The 23638-nt window shown below is 49.6% G+C and overlaps 2 long non-coding RNA genes across 3 annotated transcripts in view; one reads left to right on the forward strand and one right to left on the reverse strand.

Annotated features, from left to right (window-relative positions):
• LOC134471284 (uncharacterized) overlaps positions 1-16504 on the reverse strand; it is a 78563-nt gene extending 62059 nt beyond the window's left edge. The window contains exons 1-2 of one of the 2 annotated variants that reach the window (XR_010040588.1): positions 16214-16504; positions 14443-14683 (exon numbers count right to left, since the gene is read on the reverse strand). This is a non-coding gene — a long non-coding RNA (uncharacterized LOC134471284). The remainder of the gene's footprint in view (positions 1-14442; positions 14684-16213) is intronic. The other variant, XR_010040587.1, reaches the window with a different exon arrangement.
• LOC134471283 (uncharacterized) lies at positions 8987-23370 on the forward strand. Its single transcript, XR_010040586.1, has 2 exons — positions 8987-10199; positions 21743-23370. It is a non-coding gene; the product is annotated as an uncharacterized LOC134471283 (long non-coding RNA).
• Positions 23371-23638: the final 268 nt, after the last annotated feature.

The raw sequence follows: 23638 nt of genomic DNA on the forward strand, positions 1-23638 counted from the left end.
TGCCTGTGGGACTTGGTGTTGAAGGCTCTTAGAGGGTGTGGGGTTTGCAGTGCCTTTCCTGCAAGCTGCCACGGAAAGAGCCGCTTGTTCTGGTGGCTGAGAATGCTGAGCTCTACCTCTGTTCAGTAACAGTGTGTTGTCTGAGGGATGTCTGCTTGTGTAAGAGCTGCACAGCCAGACGTGCTGCCACATGCCTGTGATCCCAGCACTCTGCAAGACTGAGACAGGAGGACTGAAAGTTTGAGCTCAGCCTCAGCAACTTAGAGAGACCTCTCAAAATAGAAAAACAGAAAAGGGGAAGTTAGGAGACAGAGCTTTGAGTTTGAGTCCCAGGACTGGGAGGAGAAAAATCTACAGGCAGGCATGGCCTTCCCGCCTCCAGGGATAACTCAAGGCTGGTCTCTGTGCCCGACTCTCCCCACCGCAGTGTCACCCCAGAGGGACAGGGATCTCCCAGGGACTCAGAGGCTGTTGTCTCCTCCTCCTCTGCTGCAGCTTCCTGAGGGCCTTTGGAAAACACAAAGCCAGCCAGCGCTCCTATTCTTCATTGGTAGAAGCAAACCCCTTTCCACCATGGGCTCCTTTTCAGTGCTGGCTTAGACTGGCTCCTCGGTTCCTCCCCTCTGCAAACCCAGTCTCCAGAAAGCGCTGCAGCTCCTTGACTGCCTGCCTTCCTCTACTTAGCAAAATGCTCCATTTCCTTCAATCTCTACCATAGCCACCTCCCCACGCAGTGTTTCTTCATCATCTACACATACAGGCCCTTTCTTCTTTCTTTTGTGTCCTTTAACATAAATGTGTGTAGCATCCTGCAGTGACAGAGCTGGGGCTGCGGCCCAGGTGTCACCCAAACCATGTCTAACCCCAGTACTCCCCGTGTGTGACCTTAAGGAGCCCTTCCCAAGATGATAGGATTTCTCAGCTGCTGGAAATCCCCATAAATTATCCTGCCCTCATCCTCCTTTCCCCCTCGGTCCTGGAGACTGAACCCAAGGCTTTGCTCTGGGTTTCCCATCTCTTCTTCCTCAATGAGCACGTCTGAGGAATACCTTTTGGAAATGGTTGAAAGCCATAATATGCTCCCAGAATTGACCAGTTCCTCCTCAGGGGGGTTGCCAGAATGGTCAAACTCCTTAACTGTTCCCTTCTGCTCAGCCCTTCCAAAGTGGCTTTGCGTTGCCTCCTCCATCAAGGGGTCCCTCCACCCTCCACCCTCAAAGCCCGGCCCCTGGTGATGCACTCTGAACCTCTCACCCACCTCCCTCCCTGGGAATGCAGGTCACCAGGCCTGGGCTGGCCCCGCTGAGGCCACCTATGGTATGAACAGTCCCCCAAAGTTCAAGGCAACTTTACTGGGAGATAGGGCTAATCAGAGGTGGTTAGATCATGGGCTCGCACTTGCCAAAGAATTAATGTCGCTCTCCCAGGAGTGAACTGGTTAACAAATCTGGCTCTGTCACGCTTTCTCTCTTCTGCACCCCGATCCTCCACCTTCTGCTGTGAATCATGTAGCACAGTGACCACATCAGATTTGGGTACCGCACTCATGGACTTCCTCGCTTCCAGAACCATGAGAACAAATAAATTTTTGTTCTTTATAAATTACCCAGTTTCACGCCTCTAGTTATAGCTCCAGAAAATGAACTGAAACACAATCCTATGCCACTCCCCTCCAGGCAATTGAACAGCCGACCTCCTGGCATGACGGAGCCCAGCCTAAGTTTATCAAAGGTTACCAAACTGTGAGCTCAACAGCAATTGTGCTAGTCCCTCGATTCAAGTGTGGTTTGTTAAACAGAAGGAGCTAACGGGTGTCTTGATTTCTTTCAACCGTATTAGTACCCATCAGTGCTCAGCATATGCAGTCGGAGGAGAGTCCCCAGCTCCCCCCACTCTGCCTTTTCAGGGGAGGAGAGCTGGCTTTATTTTCCTGGTACATTTTATATATATATATAGTGACAACACTCATCATAGGGGACCTGTTCCTGTCATGATGTGTCTTGCTTCTTCTTTTCTTCCCGTTCCCCTTCCCTCCCTCCAAACCCTCTTCCCCTCCTTGTTTGCCTGTGTTCCCTTCTGATGGATTTCCAGCCTACTCAGTTGCTCCCAAGAGCTTCAGACTCTGACAAAAGGACTAGAATGTTCGATGAGGACCTGCAAATGTTCCTCAGTCCCCAGTCACCTAAAGATATGTGGGGTTAAGGAGGTGGCTTTCCAACATCTCAGTGTGCGTGCAGCTCTTCTGGGAGGCTGCTGGTGTTGGGGAGCAAGGAGGGCTCCTTTTTGTGCCTCACCAGACCGTCCTCAGGCAGCCAGCGAGGGCAGGTGTGGCCCTGGAGTCTTTCTCTGCAGAAAGAAGTGTGTGTGTGTGTGTGGGGGGGGTGTGAATGGAAGGTAGCAGCTTAAATCCTCAGCAGGATGACAGTCACCAAAGCAGGGACTGTGATGAGCGGCAACCTAGGGCAACTCAGCCTAGAGAGGAAGGCACAGTGTTTGTGGTGGCACTGCCTGCCTGGAGAGCTGCCCTTCACGTGCAGTTCTTACCCTGGATTCCATGTGGGCGACAGGCATAGTTTGCCGCTGTTCCTTGGGGTAACAGACGCTTATTGAAAGTCAAGGTGTCTGCCAAAAGATAATAGCTTTAAATGTAAAATTACAAATCATTATGGGTAATGTGATGCAAATTGCAATAGCAGCATTGGCAGTGTTGTACCTTGATCTCATGCTTGCTTGCCTTTCTTTGCCAGCCTTATCTGAAGCTGCTGTTGGAGGCACCTTATTCACTCACTGTGTGCCCTTCAGGAGCGGCTCTGATATTGTCGCTCCAGAGGGACATGCACAGGGCCAGGACTGTGAAGAGAGCTCCCTCCATTCCACCTTTCGAGAGACAACAAGACATATTATGGTAGCCATTGTGGATTTACCAGTGGCTTGTTGTGAAGTCCTTTATTGCATTCACTGTTTTGTTTCTATTCTATTCTGTTCTGTTCAGTTTTTACTATGTCTGAAAGTATCTGCAGCTATTTTGAAGACAATAAAAGGCATTACAGTAACTATTGTTGGTTTCGTAAAGTTTTGAAGCCCTGTATCACTCACACTGATTTATTTTTGATTGGTTTTATTCTGTTTTATTTTCCTTGGTTTTATCCTCTTTAATATAAAATAAAATAAAATAAAATAAAAACAAAAGGCATCCTTCTTCAAATGCTCAAGGAAGATTTATAAAAACCAAACGCGGTTAGGCTGGGGTGTGGCTGAGTGGCAGAGCACTTGCGTGTGCGTGGTCCTGGGTTCTATCCACAGTACTAGAAAACAAAGCAAATGAAACCAACCCGATTTCCTTCCCTCGTGATCTATGGGCCTTGGCTAGAGAAGGAAGCTTTAAAAACACCTTGGCCCTGGAGAAGTCCAAACCCAGGTGCTGGCCACTTTCTTTCTAAAGATGCAGGAAAATTTAAAAGTGGTTTGTTTTTCTTTTTATTGCTGCCCTGGGTAGGAGATCCAGATCCATATCCTCCCCCTTTTATTTACTTTTTATTTTGAGATTGAGTCTCACTAACTTACCCAGGTTGGCCTTGAATTTGTGATTCTCCTGTCTCAGCCTCCCCAGTAACTGGGATTACAGGTGTGTATCATGTTGCTGGCTGAAAAGAGGTTATTCCCCCCCCCCTTTTTTTTATTGGTACCAGGGATCGAACTCATGACCACCTGCTTGCAAGGCAAGTGCTTATGCCGCTGAGCTAAATCCCCAGCCCCAAGAGGTTATTTCTCAACTGCATCTCTTCATGGTAATGGGGAACAAATATTGCTAAATATCACTTAAATAGCAAAACACAAAAGAAAAAGGGGGGAAAAAACCCTACAGTATTTTATAACAAACTTCTTGTAAGAAAGGAGGTTCACATTGCTGGGCATTTCATCACTGAGAGATACTCTATCCACAGAACTCCCAAAGAACTGAGGCACGTGATGAGGGGACTTTTTCCTGAGAATTGAACTCTGGGCCTTCACACTGAACATTTTTTTAAAAAAATTTAGAGCCAAGGTCTTGCTGAGTCATTTAGTTGCAGTGCTGGGCTGGAACCTGCCATTCTCCTGCCTCAGCCTCCAGAGTGAGCCACCATACTGAGGTTGTTGAGAGGATTTGTGACAAAGGTTTCGGGAACGAACCTTCAGGCTGAGAACTGTGTCCTTGGGGCTGTGTGGCCTGGCTTCATCTTCCTCTTTCTCACTCCCCTGTGGCCACCTGTTTCTGAGGCATGCAGTGTGACAAGGAAAACCCAGAGGCTGGAAATAGAGCTGGTTTCCCAGAATCTCAGGTAGTGAGTGGGGGCAGGGCTGGGGATTTCTTGGACATGAGCTCACTTTAGCTGAAATGCAGCCGTCACGTGCCTCACAGCTCTGGTGGCTCCTGGTGACAGGACAAGGAGCCTGCTCTAGTGGCAGGCGCTGCAAAGCTGTTCTCTTGGTTTCCACGGAAGGCCTGAGCTTGCACACTGCCAACTTGGGCCAGGATCTCGTGGGGACCTGCCTTCTGTGATGAAAGTGCGCTGTCAGTCCCAACCCCGGAACTGCATTGGCTCAGTAGCCTGGGACTCTCATTAGCTGACTGCCACCTGCAGACGTGAGGTCCTCCCTGTGAGCCGGCCAGTGACGTTCCCCCGCAACACTGGCTTCCGCAGCACACTTGGTGTTGGCCTGGAGTCCTCACTATGTAATCTGGTCGAGTGCTCCGCAGCCTTAGACAAAACCTAAGAGCAAGGTAGGCCTGGCCATTAACACTGCCCACTCCCAGCTCTGTCTGGGTGTATGCTTCGCTGGCTTTTGTGCTCAGGAATCCTGACCCAAGGAAACGACCATAGCGAACAGAGGGACAAGCAACACATGGAGTGAATGTTTAAATAAAAAGTTTAAAAACACATTACAGAAAAAGACACACTGCAGTTCACGCCCTAACTTTGTTTTTTTTTGTTTGTTATCGGTACCAGGGATCGAACTCACAACCGCATGCTTGCAAGGCAGGCGCTTATGCTGCTGAGCTAAATCCCCAGCCCCTATACCCTCACTTTGAACACACTTTCCCCACTGTTCTTGCTACTTTCTGAAGCAATTCTGGAAGCCCTCTTTCATGAATATCTTTCACTGCAATAAGTGTTTTAAAATTTAAGCATTCACTGTATTGCTTGATCTCACCTGGTATTACTCTTTTCTTGCTGTGTAGTAAGTTACCCCTAAGATGTAACCACTTGGCAGTAGACAGTGTTTTAAGAGTTGCAGGGGGTGGGGTGTTTATTATATTGCCCAGTTTGTCTTTGAACTCCTAGGGTCAAGCAGCCTCCTCCTTGACCCTGCTGAGGCGCTGAGACTCCAGGCGAATGTTGTCACAGCCAGTGACAGCAGACATTTATTACCTGGTATGGATTAAGTAAGTGACAATGCCAGGCAGTTCTGTCCCAGGGTTCCGGGTGCAGATGTGGTCATCAGGCCGCAGAACCCATTTCCGAGATGGCATACTCATGTGGCTGGCAGGCTGGCACTGACCATTGGCAGAAGGCCTCGGCTACTTGACTATGTGAAGGTCTCATGTCAATTAAAACCTTAAGGCGTGCATTACCTTGGTGTGATAAACGTTTGCCGACGAGATCTACACTTTCTCTACTTCTATAATTCCGTCTGCGCTCCTTTCTTTTTTCCTTCCGACTTCCTGTGGGTACCTGTGTGCCTCCCTCACTGAGCCACGCAGTGCTGTTTCGCGCCTTATTTAACTGCCATTTACAGTGCCCCATCTCCCCGTGTTCCTATGTCTTCTTCTCCCGCTGCCCTGGACTGGCCCAGCGCGGGACACAAGGCGCTCACCACGAAGGGAACGGAGTAGGGTCGCTTTCCACCCACAGTCCATCCACGGCGGGGACCTCTGACCCACGGAGAACTCCCTCAGATGGTGCAGGGGCCTGGATGGCAGCTGTCCCGGTTCTGTTCCTCCAAGCCACTGAGAACACCAGGGACACAGAGTGGGGGGTGTGGATGCAGGAGCAGAGGCCCCGGCAACGCCTTCCCAGAGCAGGATCAGAGGGCTCCACTCGCAGCCCGGGCTGGGCCGCTTAGAATGGAGAGCGTGTTCTTCCCCATGTATGTCTGTCCATCTCTGTGACAGCGTCTCAGGAAGGAGAGGAAGAAGAGAAGCGGGGGGGGCCCCCTCCCACGGATGCTGCCCCAGGCCTCCTCCCTTCCCTGGCCGTCCACCCACGCAGCCTCCCTCCGCTGGAGGGCGCACTGCCTCCAGCTCCGCTCCCACCTTCCAGGTGGCTCCTTGCTGCCCATTATTAGCCATGCTGACTCTTCTTTTAAGGCCTAATGCAGGGCTCCTCAGTTCTCCAGGACAGAACCCCACTTCACTCTAGTTTATGTAAGAAAAGGAATGTGGGGACACAGAATTCCCTGATGAACCTGCCATTGCATTTAGTTATACCCCCAAAATAATTGAAAACTGGACATTCAAACAAATGCTCACACATGAATGTTCACAGAAACATCAGTAATGGACAAAAGGTAACAACAATCCAAGACAATGTGAGGTCCATTAGTTGATGAGTGGATAAACAAAAGGCAGTGTGTCCATGTACTGGAATATTATGCAGCCCCAAAAAGGAGTGAAGTGCTTAAACATTCTGTGATGTGGGCGAACCTTGCAACACCATGTCATAGACTGTAAGTGAAAGAAGACACACCCAGAAAGCCATGTAGTATATACTTCTATTTTTATGAAATTCTCAGAACAGGTGAAGCCATAGAGACAACAGACTAGTAGTTGCCAAGAACTGAGGGAAAGGAGAAATAGGAAGCGGTTGCTTAATGGGTTTGGGTTTCCTTTTGGAATGGTGAAACATCTTGAACTGGATAGAAGTGTCAGTTGTCCAATCTTGTAATGCGAACTATAGACTTTAAAATGGTTACTGGTAAATTTTGTTTGGTTTGAATTTTATTTCAATAAAAAGAAAAAAAATCAATGCTTAAAAAATAGAATCTAAACCAGGTGTGGTGACCCACGCCTAGAATCCCTGCACCCCAGAGGCTGAGGCAGAAATACCACCGTGAGCACGAGGCCAGATGGGTACATATGAGGCTACTGTGAGTGTGAAAACCAGCCTTGCACCGCCACACCTGGCTGCATTTATGGTTTCTTTGGTGTTTGTCTGTCTGTTTTGGAGACAAGGTCTCACTATGTAGTCCAAGCTGGCCTTGAACTCACAATGTAGCCCACACTGGCCTCAGACTCTCAATGTACCTCCTGGCTCAGCCTCCCAAGAGTGAGGATTACAGGCGTGTGCTACAATGTTTGGCTGCATTTATGAATTCGACCTTAAAATATCTTTTTTTAAAAGAAATATAAAGAGCCAGGTATGGTGACACATCTGTAATCCTAGCGCTCAGAAGGCCGAGACAGGAGGCTTCCCAAGAGTCTGAGGCTAATTTGAACTACATAGTGAATAATAGTGAATTTAAGTGCAGCCTGGACTACACAGCAAGACCCCATTTCAAAAAGAAAACAAACAAAAAGATATTAAAAGCAAATCTAAGATGACAATATGTAACCTATTAACTAGTGATTTCTTACTGTATATTTTTTCTTGAAATTCTGTATTACTTATACCCTTTTACTGCTTTGGTTTTTTTATTTCCTTTCTTTTTTCTCTTTAAATAAAAAAAAAAAGAGCAAATCTAGAATGATGCAATCTTTAAGAAACAACTTTAGCTGGGTGCAGTGGTATACACTTATAATCCCAGCACTCAGAGAGGCCGAGACAGAAAGATCAGAAAGTGAAATCCCACTTGGACAATTTAGCAAGACCCTATCTGAGAATTGAAAAGCAGGCAGGGTGCAGAGCTGGGCAAGGCCATGAGTTCAATCTGCAATGCCTCAAATAACAAATAAATAAATGGATAGATGGACAAACAGACCGACAGACAGACTGGCAGAAAATACTTTAGGAGCTCAGTGGTAGAGTACTTGCTTACCAAGTACAAGGGTCTGGGTTCAATTCCCAGCACTGTAAGAATAAAAAGAAAGGGAGCTTCTGTAAATCTTACTGGCCGAAATGAATATGAAATAAATTCCTCAGAGTTGTCTCCTCTCTGGAAGAATTATCAAAGGGCTCAGAGCCACACGCTCTGAGCATCTCGGGAGCCCTGACCCCGGAGCTCAGAGGTGCCTGCCGGTCCGAAGGCTCCACAGCTCTCCAGCCCGCTTGGCTTTCCCCCACTCCCGGAGTCTTTGTTTAACCCACCCCTTTGTTAGGAGCCCAGCCAGCTCTGGGGGAAGTCAGACCCCTTCCTCTCTCCAGGAGCCAAGGGGGAGGGGAGGCCCAGTGGGCGAGGTCAGGACTTTCTTCAGGGGACAGATGTTTTTCAGTGCTGGGGATGGAGCCCAGGGCCTTGCACATTGTAAAGAAGCCCCTGACTGCAAGCTCAGCCCCTTATTTTAATAATTTTAGCTCATATAAAACTAATATATCTGTAAGCACAGAAAGCAGTATGGATAAGTGTACAAAAATAATGCCATCAGGATTCTGAGGGAGATGGGTGCTCCATGATTTTTGCTGCCTGCTTTATATTTTTTATCTGGATTTCTTTTTATAGAGCATGCTCTACTTTTGTGCTCACAAAGAAACTTTCCTTTTTATTTTTAGAGAAGAAGCCATTATACTGAGGGATACTTCTCTTTTTTCTTCTTTTTTTTTTCAAGATCTAGCAAAAGATAGATGTGAGATACTGAATCCATCCCCAACAAAGGACGGTTTCTTTGCTTTTTCTTGACTTTGAGAACTTTTAGAAAGTAACCTTCCTGCACCCCACACAAGACCATGCCCTTGCAGGCCTGTAAATTTTACCCACACTACTGTGCAAAGCCATTAAAATAATGCAGCCACAGGACTGGGGTTGCCGCTCAGAGGCAGAGTGTAAGCTCACTATGAGGGTTCGATCCCTAGCATCAAAAAATACAGTACAATAATCAGGCAGGCTGATGCCCGGCCTGAGCTTGTTTTGGAGGTCAAGCAAGGTCAAACCTCGCGCAGTGGCAGCAGTGGCGGTGGGTGATGGGAGGGGCTCCCACTGTCCACAGCCTCCCTGCAAACTCCCCTTCCTGAAATGAAAGCTGGCCGCTGGGGTGCTGATGGCCTGGTGCTGCCGAGCTGGCTGTTCTGCAGACCTCCTGCTCTGTGAGCCTCTAGCAGGTCCCAGTGGCCTGGGCCGTGAATGGATGCCCTGCCCATGGACTCCTAATGCCGGGGCTCTAGGGGTATTTTTTACTGCTTGCTTACTCTTCCTGAGGGCCTCCTAGCTGCTCTGCCACCTCCCCTATGTCCTCTCTGGCCAGCCTTGCTTTTGTGGTCAGGCCAGGTGGGAAAAAGCTTTTGGCTTGGCTCCTGGTTTGTCAGGAGTCCAATATTAGCAGGGGTCTTGCCTGGTTTCAGGTATTCCCCAGGGCCTTTCCTAGCTCCATAGTCATGTTTCCAGCCAGAATTTCTTGGCTCTGGGAAAGACTGAATGCCTGTCTGAGTCTTCTGGGCCTGTGTTTCATTTGGAGCTGCCTAGCCAAGTGCTGGGTGACAGTCTCGGGCACAGTCAGCCCACCCCCTCCTGCTCGGCCACAGAGGAGGCCCTTTGTGTCTTCGTCCTGAAGTCTGGAGGGGGTGCTCCTAGCGCCTTCCAGAGCCCTGTGTCCTGGGCTCACTTCAGCTCCAGCCCAGTGTCAGGGGATGCTGGCTGTCTGCTGGGCCAAGCAAAAGTGAGAATGCCAACCCTGAGCAGCCCGGCCCAGCCCCTCTCTCTTTCTGAGTCAGACGGGGACCTGCTCTGCACCTGGCGCTTTCCTGCTAGGATTTCCAGCTGTTCTGATCCTTCATGCAGGGGCTGACAGGGCTGAAGAGATCCAGAACCAGAACAACAGAGGGGACCCGCAGAACGTCAGGCCTCGCCTCCGAGGGCTTAGAGATGCCCTTTGTGGACTCCCCACCACTTCCTCCTGCCTTTGGTTTGATGGTAGCCATGGCCTGATGCGGATGCTGGGCCCTGGAGTCCAAACTTCAGCAAAGAGAGACTTTATCATGGTGACAGCACTGCCACTCCACTGCTGAGAAGTGTGAGCCAGCACTGCTGGTGACGCTGCCAAATGGGACCCTGTTCAGGACGTGGACAAGGTAAGCAGGACTCCGGGCCCCCCGGTGTGTCCTCTTCCCACCATCATGGGGAGACGGAGGCCGTGAATGTTTAATAATGTGGCCCTGACACAGACATCTCCACTTCCCTCCTCTTTGAAGCTGTAATGCCTTTCTCAAGTTCCCCTTTGAGCTTCTTTTAGGCATCATGACCATAAATACACGGGCATTTGGAGCTGATAAAGAGTAAACTTCGAGGAGTGTACAGCTGGAACCTTGCAGGGAGGAGAGGGCTTGTCTGTGAGGCGCTTGCCCTCCGGGAAGTCTACGGGAGATAAAACAGGCCAGGGAGATGCCTTCACTCCACCCCCTGTTCTGCTAGCCAGCATTCACTGCCAACCTCCTTCCCCAGTTTGCCAACCAGCTGATCTCTGCTCTGGCAGGGAGCGAGCTGCAGGAAACGCTTCCCACTGACAGGGAAAGCGAGGCACCCTGGTGGGCCCTGTGTGACCTGGAGAACCAGCTGGAGGGTGAGGGGGAAACCCAGTTCCCACCAGGCAGCCACTGTGCGTTGGCTTTGCCCTTGGACTCTGGACAAGGGGGGATCATATTGTCCACCCTCACATCACCTCCACCCAGAGGTGGACAACAGCTACAGATGGGGAAACTGAGGCTTAGAGATTCTGGGCTGCTCGAAGTCTTCTTGGAGCTGGGGAACCATGGAGCAGGGGCAGAGGCCAGGAGGCCTGGAGGTGGGGGCAGGCTGCCACGGTGACGGAAGCTAAGGCTGGGGACACGGGGTTGAGTCCTGCCCCTGTTCTCACCCAATGGCCGCAGACCAAAGCTCCAGGTCACTGGCAGCCCCAAGGAAGGGGGAGGAAGAGAAGACAGAAGGCAGGGGGTGTACTAGCACAGCAGGGGGGTGCTGGTGGTCAAGGGTGACCGAGCACAAGATGAGTGTCCCACTCAGGCAGCAAACGCCGGTGTCAGGTCCTGTGCTAGACCAGAGTAGGGGCACAGTGTGACTGCGCAAGCTGGCAACCATAGGCCACTAGGACTGTGCTTTTCCCTGAGCCCCAGCTGTCCCCAGGACACTGCTGTCCTCCAAGCCCTCTTCAGTTGAGGCTCCCTCAGGCCCAGGAGATGGCCCCCTCATTCTCTGCTGAGGTTTCCAAACTCTTCTATTTCCTGAAACACCCAGCTCCCTGGGCAGTGAAACTATTTCCCATGATTCCACAGTGGTGACACCTGCCCTGGTACATTTGCCCAGCCACAAACTCACAGCATCGTAAGTGAAGAGGATAAGTCCATCGGGGTCATCGGTTGTAACACATGCACCACCCTGTGGGAGATGTTGATGGTGTCTTTGTACCTTTTGCCCAATTTTGGCAAAAGTGCACTAAAAAATAGTGTTTTGCTTTGATGGCGGTGGGGATTGAACTCTGGGAATGCCCACTGAGATACATCTCCCTTTTCAATTTTTATTTTAAGACACAGTTTTACTAAGTCACTAAATTGGCCAAGCTGGCTTCAAATTTTCTATTATCCTGCCTCAGCCTTCCAGTGCTGGAATGGCAGGCATTTACTACCATGCCAAGCTCTTTATTTTTTTTTCCCACAGATTACTCTTTTTTTTTTTTTTTTTTTTTTGTATTTTTGCCGGTACCAGGGATCGAACTCATGACTGCCTGCTTGCAAGACAGGTGCTTATGCCACTGAGCTAAATGCCCAGCCCCTCAGACTACTCTTACAAAGAAAAAAAATTTTTTAAAAATTTGAACCAATACAGTTATGTATCCGCCTATAAGACCAAAATAGCAAGACTTTATCTCAAAAACAAAACAAACAAAAAACCCAAAAACATGCAGTGACACATGCCTACCATCCCAGCTACTCAGGAGACTGAGGCAGGAGGATCGGCAAGTTTCAGGCTAATTTACCAAGATCCTGTTTCAAAATTTAAAAGTTTAAAGACTGAAGCTGTAGTTCAGTAGTATAGTGCTTGCCTGGCATGCTCAAAGCCCTGGGTCCCAGCCCCAGCACTGCACAAATAAAATGCAAAAGTAACAAAACCCCAGGTCCTGTGGAGTGCATGCCAGCTTCCACTTCTGTTTGTTATTGTCCTGTGTAATCCTTCTGGTCACTTCCCCCTTCCTTGATGACTTTCAGCATTGGGCTCTTCCTACTGCGTTGTCATTATTTTTGGTGACCCCCACATCTGTGCTGACAGCCCACCCTACGCCTGGCCTCTTAGTGTCCTGAATTCCTTCCCGCTAGCCACATATTCCTCCTACCCCACTCCAGCACCCTGGCCACATCCTAAATCTCGGAACTGTACCACTTCAGATGCCTATACTACTTCAATGTCTACACGACTTCAAAAAGTCAGATCAAAAGACTCCACCACCCACTTTCACTGCAACCCATTTCTTTAGTCCTTGGGCTCAGCAATTCTCCTAGCTGAGACTTCAGCCCACTACCTCCCCCAAGGAGCTCCTCATTCCCAGCCAGCTGAGATCCCACGATCTAGATGCCAAATCTCCTTGGCAAATGCTCTTATCTTTCTTGTTCTGGTCTCTCTCCACCACACTCATTGGTTGACATCCCAGTTGTGGTTAAATCAAACTGCGTACTTCACACCTGCACCCAAGTGGTTGAACACCACTAAAAAAAAGTCATCAGATTTCCTGGCAGTTCAAATGCCGATCTGGAATTCATAGCTATAAATTCGAAGTAACTCCACCCAGAGTAGCTACGATTTCAAACTTCCTCTCTTCTGCACATATTTTCATTACCCTTTCTACTTTCATTCTTGGTCTAACCTCAGACTACCTTCTCCAGAGAAAACAGGTACCAAGCAACTGTCTGATCTCCCTCCCACCAAAGCCACAAGAATGACCAGAGCGCTGGCCACCTGGGACCTGTGATCAGTTCCTCCACTGTGCTTGGTCCCCTTTCGCCAACTCACGAGTTCCTTTTTCTCATGTACCATCAGTTTCTTGGATCCTTTCCACTAAAGTAAAATAGCACCAACCTCCCTTCGCATAAAAGCACAGAAGGCTTGGCCTGGTGACCTCTGCTGGCTGCTGCACGACGTTCTGCTCCCTGAATATCCTGAGACAGCTGGCCATGCACTGACATGTCCACTTGGGCACCTCTCATTGTCTCCACTGTCCTCTCCAATCGGGCTTTTCTTCCTGTCCTTTCTGTTGGGATCATTCTTACCAAGGATGCTAGCAGCCTACGTCTTCTAGAGGTAAAGTATATTTTCTTGCCTCTGACCTTGGGTTTGGCCACCTGACTTGTTCTGAGCCACGTACTAGATGAGCGAGTAACATGCTCCCTGTTCCAAGCCTAGGTGCTGGGAAACAGTCTGTGTTCCTGCCTGCCTACCTGTGCTTTTGATCACGAGAAGAAAATGTGTCCCGGCTGGGCTGCTGGTGCGAGGAGAATGGAACATGCTCAAAGAGCAGACTCAGATCCAGCTGTAGCTTGGAGCTGCCCAGCCAAGGTCAGCCACACTAGCTGACCCTCAGCTGACCCACAGATGGACACATAAAGTATTGACTGCTATCCCATTGAGAGTTTCATGGTTGTTTGCTACCCTGCATTAGCACGGCCTATGCATCCTCCTTTTCCAAATTCTTCCTTTCCTCTGGTTGACACTACAATCTTTTGGTTTATTTCAATCTTTCAAGTGGCTATTTCTCAGATTCCTTGGTGATTTCTTCTACCAGGTCTCTAAAAGTTGGACTGACCTTAGCCTCAGTCCTCTGCTACTTTCTATCTTTATCCTCTCCCTAAGTGAAATCATCCAGGTCCGCTCCTTTGAATGCCATCTGCATACTGGTTCTCAGATTGACTTCTGAAGGTGATTTGCCCTGAATTCTACACACTGATGCTGAGCTGCCCACCTATGTCAAATAGGTATTAACATGGTGCTGATAGAACTACTGGTCTACCTCCTGCTCCTGGCATGGGCACTTATCTACCCAGTCAACCTAAAAACCTAGGTGCTGTCCTCCATTCTCTCTTCTCAAAGGTCACATGCTCAAAGTTTCATTTATACCACCTTCAAAATTGGCCCAGAAACCAGGATCTCTCTCTTGTTAACTACACCTTGGACAGCTGTTTTTATCCTCTTGCCAGCATTTCTGTAATAGCATCCTGACCGTTTTCCTCAGCTTTTAGTCCATGCTCTCTGCACGATAGCTAGAGGGATCTTTCGAAAGGTAACAATCCCTTCGCTCTCCCACTGCAATCAAATAAAAAACCCACTCTTCACCTTGGTCCGGAAGCGCTCAGATCCTTTGATCCCACCACATCCCTGAAGCATCACTGTTTTCCTTGTTCTAGTCACAGTGGCCTCCGTGGCATCTCCTGAATGTAAAGAGCACGCTCCTGCCTCAGGCTTTTTGCCCTCATATTCTTCTGCTTGGAGCGTGTGTCCCCAGATCTTCACATGTTGCCTCTTCCGGCTCATAAGGTCCCCAGTGTCGTCACCTCCTCAAGGAGGTCTTCCCCTGCTAAATAAAGCAGCATTTGTCAACACCTTCCTTTCCATCACTTTCGTCCAGTTTAGCCTTCTTAGGGTTCTTACCAACATGACACTATTTTACTTTGGTTCCACACTTTGGCTCCTCACTTACAGGGAATCTCCTGAGCTGGGTGTGTGGCTCAGGGATAGAGCACTTTTCTAGCAAGTGCAAGGCCTGGGGTTCCACCTCCAGTACACAAAAATGAATAAATCAGATCCTTTAGGGATCTGTCTTGGTCTCTGAGTAATTCAAGAATGTAGAATATGCCTTGCACACAGTGTGCTCTCAGTCAACCAGCTTGACTGACCAGTACCATGGCTGGAGACTGAGAAGCTGGGAATGAGGGTCCCTGACACCAACTGCAGGACCAGAGATGGGAAGCTGGAGGACTCAGACACATTCTAGAGACCGGGGAGGTATGGGAGATAATGCATAGGATGGGGGTGGGGGAATTCCTCCTGGAGAGCACTTGAACGCAGTCACCCCAAGTCGTCTGTGTTAGGAGGTGCTGCTGAGGACTAGATAGGTTTTAGGATGATTAACTTGGTCGAAGGGTATGCATTTCTGTGTCTTTAACTAAGTGCTCTCCCATGAGCCCTGGGTTTTAGAAGACAAAGACATTTAGAAGAGTCTTGGAGCTCAGGGGAGCCCGAGATTGGTCCCCTTGGATTTCGGATGCAAGAAAACCCCGTTACCCAGCCTTTTAGGGACAAATATCAAGCTCCTAGTTTTGGAAGGTCTCCCTTGATAATTAAGAACTTGCTAAGCGCACAGCTGGCGCTCCTGCATACGTGTTAACAAGCTGGTGCACAGGGCAGTGGAGCTCCCTTACACACACACACACACAGACACACACACACACAGACACACACACACACACACACACACACACACACACACACACACACACGGACGACTAATTTGCTTTTATCCTGAGCACAGGCTTCTCCAGACCCCCACCCCGCGGATCCATCCGGACCCAGCTACTTGCCTTCCCAGCCCCCTCCACCCAACTCCATTGTCAGGGCGGAACAAAAGGCCCAAGGCATCCTGGGTTAAAGGATTTTTAACTCTGCCAATCCCAGGAGGCTCCAACACCAGGCAGCTTCCTGCTGGAGGAAAGTGACTGAAACCTCCAGGCAGCAAGCAATTTTTTTTCTTTTTCTGGTCTGCAAAGCCGCCAGCCAGACAGCCCCTTCAGGACCCAGCCTGGAGCCACCCGAGCGTCGGGACCCTGAGGTCGCCTCCCCCGCAGCTCCTAAGGGTGGCGGTCGGCTCTCGCGGCCCACCCCTTCCATCCCCCGCGGTGGCCCCCGCACCCCCAGGACAGCCGCCCGCTCTGGCCCGTTGCGCGCTCCGGGCTGCGGTCCAAGTGGTGAGCGGGTCTGGGCCCCAGTTCCCGAGCTCCGCGGTGCAAACCCCCTTTCTGCCCACCCTGCCACTAAAGTTCAACATCCATTCCCCACGCCATCCCAAGCTGTTCACGTAGAGGAGATACCAGATAAATGAGAAACATACTTAGGAACGCTGTTAATAGCAAACGCTGGCATTTCAACAACACACAAATGCCCTGGCGGGCCGCTAGCCCAGGTGGCCCCGCAGCGCCCTCTGGTGGCCGATCGGGCCCCACCGAGCGTTCCGCTTCCCCCACTCCAAGTCCCAGAGTGCGCCCCCCAACCCTGCCTGCTCCTGGGCCGAGAAACAGTGGGGCAGCTTGAGTGGAAGGGAATGCGAGGTGCCCGACACCAAATCCTGAGAAATGCTAAGAGCCCAGGGAAGGGGCCACCGTGAAAGGAAAGTCCTTGATCCGTTTTCAGTGCATGCACGACGTTCTACCAATTCACCTTTTTGTTCCTTTTAAAATTCAAACGCCTCAAGGAGGGACGTTTAAGGGTAGCCTTCAAAACAAGGGTAGGCGGCTGAGCACGTCAAAAAATCAGCACTATCGGGTACCAAGGATTGTGGCTGGCAGATGCTGAGGAAGACGGATCCCTTGAGCTCAGGAGTTTGAGATCAGCCTGAGCCAACATGGTGAAATGAGGTGTCCGACGTAATAAAGAAAGAAAAACAGTAGGTCTCTTGGCTTGGGGTATAGCTCAGGGGTGGCAGGTTGTTCCTCACAGCTGCAGATAAATAAATAATCACCAATGTTACCACCAGAAAGACATGATACCATAATCTGTATATAGTATATGGCAATGACTTTTTGTTGGGGAGGGTGTTGTTTGTTTGTTTTTGAGACAGGGTCTCATTATGTAGTCCAGACTGGCCTTGACCTCACAGCAATCCTCCTGCCTCAGCCTACCTTACCAAGCGCTGGAATGACAGGCATGTGCCGTTCCACCTGGCTAGATTTTCATTTAACTCTTGAGGTTTAAGCGATCGTCCTACCTTAGCCGCCCCTGTAGCTGGGACTACACACATGCCACCACACCTGGATGGCATTTAATAAGGATGACATTTAATAAGTAATATTTAATCTTCTTATGTCCATTGTTGGCTGTCTAAGCATTCCTTTGTTCTCTGAACAGCGGTGTTATTTTAGGAAGCACCACCTCCAGTGGTCATAGCCTCCTTTTCAATTGGCCCCCAATTTTTTTCTTCCTGCTCCACGCTAAGCTTTTCTGCAAACTTTCCGCTTCTTAGCCTAGGTCACTGGAGTTTAGACTTGCAGTATTCTAGACCCCTGTCTGGTCACTGCAGTAGCTCCTTGGTGTGTCTGGACCTCGTCTGTGGCACACAGGATCCCAGGAGTTTCAAGAGAGAGCAAGCCTTTGCTCCAGCGCCACTGGGCCTGTCAGGAGGCGGCCACCTCCTGATGGCTGGGGAACTTCGTCCTCAGGTGAGCTTCCAGTGCGTCTGTGTATCTGGACTCTCTCTCCTTTGGCCACCCCTCTGTCTGACAGATGCTGGCAGAGGTGGGGACGCTGGACTTCTGAGGGGCCCCTCTTTTCCCTGCCTGCAGGTTCATGTTTGCCCATACTGTTCAGGGGGAATTTCTCCAGTCTTCTCCTTGGGGCGTTTTCTGCTGTTAGTTATCTGTTGCCACACAGCAAGCCACTCGGTGGGATAAACTCAGTGGCCTCAAACAGTCAACATGTATTTGCTCGTGGCTCCGTGGGGCAGCTGGGCAACCAGTTCTTCTGGCCTGGCTCTGCCTCCTGCTCACTGGATGGGTAAAGATGGCATCTCTCACACATCTGGTGGCTGGCTGGCTGTCAGCTGGGGTGAAAGGGTGACTGGGCCACGTGGGTCCCATCAGCAGGCTGGCCTCACCTGGGCTTCTTCTGATGACAATAGGGTCCAAGGATAGAAAGAACAGAAGTCCCCAGTTTGGGATGGGCAAACCCTCCCTCCCACCACACTCTCTGGATCACAGCAAGTCATAGCCTGGACCCAGCACAAGGGCAGGGAACAGACTCTGTGCCCGTTGGGAGAGCTGCAGATAATGCAGCCATTTGCCACCTCCCAAGCTCACTCTCCTCTTCCTCGGGGCTCATTCCAATACAGGAAACACGCTTAAAAATACTGCATCCTCTCAGAAGGACCAAGCGTGCAGCTTACCTTGGTTCTTAAGCACACACTTCCCCAGTCAAAGCACCTGAGGGCCAGTGCTGGCTCCCAGTGTATCAGGTACGAACGAGGCTGTAGGAAAGTTATTGTCCTGTTTTATGCCTCCATTTCCCGATCTGTAAAAATGGGAGTTGTCGTGCACTTTAAATAAGTTACTCATCTAAATGCTCAGGCAACATCTGACGCGTAGTGAGAGGGTGACTGGCTGTCCACTGTGCCTGCTCAGGCCACCACCCCACCTCCCACAGCTGCCCCCAAGCTCCCCCCCCCCCGCCACTGCTGTTTGTGGCCAACATCCCCAGCGCCCCTTGGAGATGCTGGTGAAGTATGTGCACCGGTTCCTTCATGGAAGCCAGTCTGTTCACAGCTGGGACAGGTTGGCGGTCACAGAAATAGCTCTGAAGTCAGACAGACCTGAAGTTTGCCTCCAGTTCTTCCTCTGGAGTTCAGACAAGCTTATTAATTTCTGAGCTTCAGTTTCCTTCTCTGTAAAAATGGGAGCTAGCAGAGGCTCCCGCTGAACTTAGTGAGCATAACAGAAAAACTTAAAAGCCTGTGCTTAACAAGCGCTGCACTCCTGGGATGCGCCGTTCTACCCGGAAAGGTCCCTCCCGTGGATAAGTGAGATCTCCGAGGATCAACAGCTTTCCTGTCCTAAGTCACTAACCCTAACCCTGCCAGCCCAGCTCTCCATCATGGATGGGGGCCTAGGGACAAGGTAAACGCTCCAGCAGCCACCGAACATCTGTCCCCGCTCCCACGTTTCCTGAAGCCGGTACCTTTGTTTATTTTCAACCCAATATCTCTAATATTTAATCCAGGGTTTACATGGTAAATGCACCATAAATGCTTGATGAAAGACAGCGTTTCAGGAGGGTCTCGTTCTAATACAGACTGAGATTGTTTTGTTGAGACAGAGTTTCACTATGTAGTTCAGGCTGGCCTTGAACTCACTTTATAGCCCAGGCTGGCCTCAAACACACAGCAATCCTCCTGCCTCAGCCTTCCAAATCCTGGGATCACAGGTGTGCGCCACCACACTCAGCTAGATTAAGCAGTCTTAATCGGAAATCTAAAATTCAAAATACTCAGAATTTGAATTTTACAAATTTTATTTATTTATTTATTTGTTAGTTTGAGACAGGGCTTGGCTGACCTTGAAACCCTGCATTCAAGTGATCCTTATACTTCAGCTGCCCAAAAAGCTAGGACTTACCTGATGCTCAAAAACTTAGGGATGTTCACCTAGTAAAGTCTATGAAAATATTCCAAGCCTTTTGGATAAGCAATCCTTAGGGTTGTTTTTCCTTGAGTTAAATCACTTCTTTTGGATGATTTTCCAGCCGAGCCCATCCTTGGGGTGGATAGAGGGTACCGATGGCTCAACCTTGCCGCTCTTTTGGTCACTGGGAAACCGTGGCCCACACACAGGGACGCAGAGAGCCGAGGTCGCCGGCAGGGGGAGCACCTGAGCGTGCGTCGCCGGGCTGTGGAGATCAGTGCAGCCCTCATCCATACACAGGCAGTATTTCCACTCCTCCCTCCCAGGATCGCATCTTCCGCGGCCAGGGAGTAAAGAGCCCCGGCTTCCGCTGGCGGTTCCCATGCAGTTTGGAGCACAGAAGGCGAATGCAAAGGGGCAGGACCAGCTGGGTTCTGTTCCCCAGTGTGCGCCTGCGCGTGCCTAGACCACACCTGGGGAAGGGCCACTTGTCAGCGCTGGATGCTTTCAGCCATTCGTGAAGCGAGCCCGTGTGCAGGGTGTGTTGGCCTGCGGAGTACAGGTGCGTGTGAAGCCCAAGACAGGTGCACGATGAGGACTGCAGGCCGCAGGGCAGATGGGGGCCAGCTCGGGAGTCCTGGGAGAGGAATCCGAGGGGAGGCCTGGTGTAGCTGGCCAGCAGGGTGCAAGGGCCCAGCTGTGATAACGGGAAGAAGACACCATCTGTCCATCTGTCTGTCTGCAAAGCCAGGAGGCCGCAGTGCAGGCCAGCAGCGGAAGCCAAGCTCCTTCATGCAGGAGGCTGAGTTCATAACCTGCCTTTCCTCCTGCTGCCCCTTGGGCTGGGCTATGTAGAGGACCAACGGGTGCCTGTCCACAAACTAAAACTAGCCCGCGCTTATGTTAAAGGGCAGCGGGTAAGTGGGGGACTGCAGCTGAATCACCACCTTACAGGAGATGTGGAAACCCTGGGGTGCAAATTTAGGCCTCAGGATGGGTCTGACTTCCAAGGGCCCTAAAATCACTTAGTAACACATAGATTGTAATGCTATCAGACAACACGAGCCCCTCAGGCAAACAGTCCCAGGTGATTTGGGCTACCTAGGGGATGGGCTTAGGAGAGTTTTTGTTTTTTGACCTAGAATTGAACTCAGAACTTTGTGCTTGCCAGGTTGGCACTTATGCCACTGAGTGCACTTCAGAGCAATCTGGCCCTCGGCAAAGCTGCCTTCCTTCCACAAAAAAAAGCGCTTTGACTCATCCAAAAATAACACTGACTGCCATTTATACTCTAGTTGGTCAGCGGTGTACAAGGTCACAACCATTTTTATATTGTTTGTCTTTTCCACGCTTGTTCTCTCACACATGTACATAGCTATGCGCTTTGAGAAAAGACTCCCAGAGCACACAGGAGGCTCCACCCACCTTTTATTAAGCTAGAGAATCAAAAACAGCAGAAAAGTATGACAACCTGCCTCTCTCTGTCTCTCTCTGTTTTGATAGAGGGTCTCGCTATATAGTTCAGGCTGGCCTTGAACTCACTGTGTAGCCCAGGCTGGCCTCAAACCCTGGGCAATCTCCCCACCTCATCCTCCTGAGTGCTGGGGTTACAAGCATGAGGCAGCAGGCAAAATAAACCAAAAGTGTAATGTTAACGTGTAGCAGGTTTGTTACAGTAAGAAGCAAATGTTTTTAAATTCAGGGCTTTATTTCTTAATTAAAAAAAAAATTTGGTGGTACTGGGGATTGGACCCAGGGCCTTCGCAGTGAGCTACATTCCAAACCCTTTTTAGTTTTATTTTTGAGACAGGGGCTTGCTAAGCCACTAAGCTGCCCAGGCCAGACTTACTTTTCATCCTCCTGCCTCAGCCTCCCAGAGTTCTGGGATTACAGACGTTTCCCACCATGCCCAGCTTTGAGTTTTAATTTCTTGACTGGTAAACATTGAAGGTACAACCCACATAAATAAAACCCTTCTTGAAGTCTTCAGTAACGTTTAAGAGCATAAACGGTTCCTAAGTTCTGGAGGTATAAGAACCTTGCCTCCCTCCCCCTCGCCCTGAACATCTGTCTGTGCTAAAGAAATCTAGGACTACTTTATATGCTTTAATTTTGTAACTTGAACAACTATTTCTAAGATAACAATATGTAATCTATTAACTAGTGATTTCCTATTCTTTATTTTTTCTGAAATTCTGTATAACTTGTACCCTTTTTCTGTTTTTCTTTCTTTTTCTCCTTAAATAAAAAAGAAAAGAAAAGAAAAGAAAAAGAAAAAGAAATCTAGGACTTGGAGACAGTTGGAGACCCGAAGGGACTAAGCACAGTACTGCCTCAAGGAACTTCTGAGTTTGGAAGACATGGGGACAGGTCAACAGCAGACTGTGAGACACCGCAACTGCCAAGTCACAGGCTCAAGGGCTACCCTCAAGGGTATTCATTCATTGAATCAGCCCTACAGGTCTCTCCTAGCGACTCCAGGGCCCCGCGCGCCCCCTAGTGGCGGCTCACGCCTGCGCAGTCTTCGTCGCCCAGACCTGCTGCACAAGAGACTACTAACACAACCCGGGAGCCCAACGCTGGGTCCCGTCCTGGGCGACCTTCTCTGCCTGTCCCTCTGCGCACGCTCCTCTCTTGATAACTAATTCCAGCCCTGTTCCTGCTCTTCTTGGAGACTGAGCATCTCTCCCCTGACCAACCACCCTGGCAGGTGATTCAGAGATTGTATCACAATAGAAATAGTAAAGTGGTCCGCTTTGCAGGAGGGGATACATTCCAGGATCCTGGGGATGAAACTGTGAATAGCACCTGATGCAACCTCTTACACACTCCCATCATAAAGCTTAACTTACAAATTAGGCACAGGAGAGAGACCACAATCAATCATAAAATAGAACTGTAACAACGCACCATCATAAATTATGTGCATACCGCGTCCCTTTCTTCTGAGTCAAGACAAATACAGTTATTCATACTTTTTGTCACAGTTGTCTGATGGTGGCATTCACCTGGGAAAGGGAAGCTAAGGACATGAGCATCGTCTGTGATGCACGAGGGACCCAAGTCAGGTTGGCACCACCTCAAGTCTTGCTCCTTTTGGATGAGCCCTGTACCAGCTGACCCAGTGTGCAAAGAGCCCTGAGCTTCAGCAACCGAGTAATCAAGTATCTACACTGTGGTCAAGTCCCTTGGGGAGAGGGAAACGAGTCCCTACCCTGTGAAACTTGCTGACTTGTGCTGGATTCTGTGGTCACCTGAAGTGCCTCAGCACCCTAAGGTGGGGATCCATCCACCACCCCAAAACCCCCGTGGGACTTTCTTCCAGAGATTTAGGACACTCCTGTTTTAAACAGGATTCAAGTGGTCGCCTATAAAATCCCAGAGTTCCTCAAGGTCAGTATGCAAATTAACACCTGGTGGCCTTCTCAACACAAAATAGATCAAGCCTTAAAGCTGAGAAACAAACACCAAAGTTGTCTTTTAATTCAACCCTAGAAACTTTCAGTGAAATATCCTCAAGCTGAACACCACTGGAAGAGAGCGGGAAGTTGGGGGACAATGAAATCTCCCTGAAAGAGCAGTCTGTGTTTCTCCTGCAGTTGTGACCCAGAGTCCATTAACAGGAACCTGCCTGGCCCGTGAGCAAACTCTGCCATCTTAGCCCTGTTGTTTCCATGGCAACTACCAAAGGTGGTCCCTTTTCTTTCCTACAGATGCCCCCCCCCTCCACTTTCAGGCAGGGTGGAGGACTGGATTCTGAACCAAAACTATTTGCACAGGTATTGTTTCCCTTCTTTCAAACCATGTTTTAAGAAAGCACAAACTATTTCTTTAATTTACACAGAAATGCCTTTTAAAAATAAAGCAGAAATATCAAACATGGGTTTTGTTTCATCAGTCTTTTTATACTTATGCATGCTTTCAATTTCTCTGTAATAGAGGCTGGGATCATAGACACAACATAGAGGCTGGTGGACCGCTTGCCTAGCATGCCCAAGGCCCTGGGTTCGGTCCCTAGTTCACCAACAAAAGAAACACAAAAAATAAAAGAACCTTCAGAGCATACTTTTCTTTCAATATTTCTGAAGAAAATCTGATCTTGCACAGAATGAGGAAAGGGGATGAAATAAATACCATTTTCTATCCAC

This window comes from Cavia porcellus, unplaced genomic scaffold (genome assembly GCF_034190915.1).
Source record: "Cavia porcellus strain 051 isolate PalLab524CR breed Dunkin Hartley unplaced genomic scaffold, mCavPor4.1 scaffold_18, whole genome shotgun sequence".
Lineage (NCBI taxonomy): Eukaryota > Metazoa > Chordata > Mammalia > Rodentia > Caviidae > Cavia > Cavia porcellus.